The sequence below is a fragment of the Brassica napus genome, unplaced genomic scaffold (assembly GCF_020379485.1).
Source record: "Brassica napus cultivar Da-Ae unplaced genomic scaffold, Da-Ae ScsIHWf_2913;HRSCAF=3698, whole genome shotgun sequence".
Lineage (NCBI taxonomy): Eukaryota > Viridiplantae > Streptophyta > Magnoliopsida > Brassicales > Brassicaceae > Brassica > Brassica napus.
In genome coordinates, this window is record NW_026016162.1 from 1 (window position 1) to 3,720 (window position 3,720).

Here is a 3,720-nt window from a genome sequence, read left to right on the forward strand (position 1 = left end):
TTATTTTATTATATATAAAAAATATAATATTATTTTTTTCTTTTTATTATATAAATAATTTATATAATATTTATATTTATATATAATTATATATATATATATATTACTATTATATAACCTTTTTTATAGAACTTTCTCAGTATTCTATTTCCATAAAAACTGTAAATAAAGATTCAATAAAGAAAAGGCTCGAAGAGAAATAAATAAAATCACAAAAATAGAAATAGAGAATCCTTTTTTGATTTTGTCTCGTCCAAACACAAATAAAAGATCTTTTTTATTTTAATAGCCTGGCCTGTCATCCCCAGCCGGGCCTTTTTTTGTTAAAAGTTAAAAGAAGACCCATCCGATGGGTTTTTAGACAAAAAATCTGAAATAAAAAAAAAAGGAATCCTGCTTTGCCTAATTTTATTAAGTCTACGCTAGAATTTTCTCATTTTTTTTTCAGATTTTTTTTTCTCCCGATTACTTTGTTCGACAAAAAGTAAATTTATATACAATAATTGGATTGTAGCGGGTATAGTTTAGTGGTAAAAGTGGTGATTCGTTCCTTTAAACCCCTTGAATAGTTAAAGGGTCTCTCGGTTTGATTAATCTTCCGATCAAAACTTTATTTCTGAAAAGATTTAGTCCCTTTACCTTTCATGAAAAAATCAAGGAAGATTATAGATTCTCGTAATTTTGTATCCAAAGACTCTAATTAATTGTCAATTGGGATTATGAAATTTCGAAACATAAGTTTTGAATTGGATGACTATTTAAAATCAATAAGTATAACAAGGAGATCCATGGATAAAGCCAGAAAAGTTTCTTTCTATCGTAACTAAATCTTCAGTTCTATTTTTTTGTTTGGTATAGAAAAAATTGAAGCAAAATAGCTATTAAACGAGAACTTTGGTTTACTAAACATCGATATTATATATGGTTTTAGCTCGGTGGAAACAAAATACTTTTCCTAAGGATTCCGGTTAAATAGAAATAAAGAACGAAGTAACTAGAAAGATTTTTTGAGTTCGCCTTTTCTATCTTCTAGAAGGATCATCTATAAAGCAAAATTTTTCTGGAAGGCCTCCAAACGGGAAAAAACTAACATAAGATGTTATGATTCAATTTTGATTTAGTTCCCATCTTTTTTATTTTGGGAATTTCGCCATCCATCATAAAGGAGCCGAATGAAACCAAAGTTTCATGTTTCGGTTTTTGAATAGAGACGTTAAAAATAAATAAAACTGATCGATCGACGTCGACTAAAACCCTTAGCCTTCCAGCTAACGATGCGGGTTCGATTCCCGCTAACCCGCTCTAAATTCTAAATTGTCCCCTTTTTTAGAGACAATGTTCTCTATTAGAAAATTGTCTAATAGCAATTGTGTAGTGAATTCACTACACAATGTGCTAAAAAGATTTCGCACATTTAACAAATGGGAAGTTAAAAAAGCGAAAAGCGTCCATTGTCTAATGATAAGGACATAGGTCTTCTAAACCTTTGGTATGGTTTCAAATCCTATTGACGCAATATCAATATAGATAGAATATATTGATATTTATCTATTATTTCCATTTCTATATATTATAAGAATATTTTTATTCTGTTAGAAAATTTATAAAAAATAAATATAATAAGAAATAAATTCTGAATGCTTTAAGATTTTTATTAAACATATACAGATATTAGTTCTATACTTATATATAATTATATAGACTTAACTTAATATATTTCGATTTTTATAATTTTCTCCTGAAGTAGAAAACGTGCCAGTTGCTCTTTAATACCTTCTTTCAAAAGCTTTCTGCTTCACGGTTAATGTCTTGGTAGAGGCTATTATTTCTTGGAACTCAGGTTTATGGTTTTTAAATAAGTGCGTAGCTGAACGAGAAATTTTCTTACTTGTCCAATTTCTAATCCATCCAGATAACCATTTGTTCCGGTATAAATGGTCATTATCTGTTCTTTCCACTGTAGGGGGCTGATTGGGATTGTTTCAGTAACTCACGCAATCGTTGACCTCTTGCCAATTGATTCTGAGTAGCTTTATCGAGATCAGAAAAAAATTGGGAAAAGGCTTCTAATTCCGCGAATTGAGCCAATTCCAATTTTAATTTTCCAGCTACCTGTTTCATCATAGCTTAATTTGAGCGGCAGATCCTACTCTCGAGACAGAAATCCCTACATTAATAGCAGGTCTAATTCCAGCATTAAAAAGATCATCGGATAAGAATATTTGTCCATCTGTAATGGAAATTACATTAGTAGGATATAAGCTGAAACATCTCCTGACTGGTCTCGACGATTGGGTAAGGCAGTCATACTTCCTTCACCTAATTCAGAGCTTAATTTAGCGGCTCTTTCTAAAAGACGTGAATGTAAATAAAAAACATCTCCTGGATAAGCTTCACGCCCGGGCGGTCTTCGTAATAGAAGAGACATTTGTCGATAAGCTTGTGCTTGTTTGGAAAGTCATCATAAATGATTAAAGTGTGTTGTTCACGGTACATAAATATTCAGCCACGGCTCCTGTATAAGGCGCGAGGTAGTAACGTAGCTGGGGAATCAGCCGTTTAGCTACCACAATATTGTAGTCCATTGCCCCTCGTTCCTGTAAACTAGTCACTACCTGAGCCACGGAAGAAGCTTTTTGACCATAGCCACATAAACACATATTACATTTTGACCTTGTTGATTGAGAATTGTATCTGTGGCTACTGCTGTTTTTACCGGTCTGTCTGTCACCAATAATTAATTCCCGCTGGCCGCGTCCTATAGGGATCATGGAATCAATGCAATAAGTCCTGTTTGAAGAGGCTCATATACAGAACGTCTCGAAATAATACCTGGGCAGGAGATTCAATTAACCGAGATTCAGAAGCTGAAATCTTACCTCGCGACCATCAATAGGGTTAGCCAAGGCGTTTATAACACGCCCCAATAAGCCTCACTCACGGGTATCTGAGCAATTTTTTCCCGTAGCTTTGACTGAACTTCCTTCTTGGATCATCAAACCGTCACCCATTAATACAACAACAACATTATTTGATTCTAAATTAGGGCAATACCTATAGTACCCTCCTCAAATTCTACTAATTCACCTGCCATTACTTCATCAAGACCATAAATCCGAGCGATGCCGTCGCCCACTTGAAGTACGGTACCGGTATTTACAATCGTCACTTCTCTATTATATTGCTCAATACGTTCACGGATAATATTACTAATTTCATCGGCTTTAATGGTTACCATGAGTATTGTCCTAATTCTTTTTTGGAAGAAAAAAAAAATAATGCCTATCATAATCGTAAGGAAAGAGCTAATCAGTAATTTCTTTCATCGTACCAAACAAACAATATTTGCATTAATAGTACGTAAATGTAACTCATTACTCAAACAACTATTAGGGTTCCTATAGCTCCCTGTAAAGCTTGTTGGAAAACCCGTTCACGGACTTGATTAATTGTTCTTTGTTGCTCAAAAAGAATGGTTCGTTTTTGTAATTTTCTAATTGTTTCAAAGTCCTAGAAGTTGAATTAATCAAATTTACTTTTTCTCGTTCGATTTCAGAGTATCCATTTACGCGAAACTGATCCGCCTCCATTTCTACTTTACGCAGCGAGCTCGGGCGTTTTCTAATTGTTGAATATCTCCTTCATAGTTCTTCTTTGAATTTCGAATAGTATTTAATATCCTCTGCTTTCGGTTATCTAATAATCATTTAATGAAAGTAG

At 33.2% G+C, this 3,720-nt stretch overlaps 1 pseudogene; it reads right to left on the reverse strand.

Moving 5' to 3' along the window:
* Window positions 1–1,735: 1,735 nt before the first annotated feature.
* On the reverse strand, window positions 1,736–3,359 carry LOC125602608 (annotated as a pseudogene).
* Window positions 3,360–3,720: the final 361 nt, after the last annotated feature.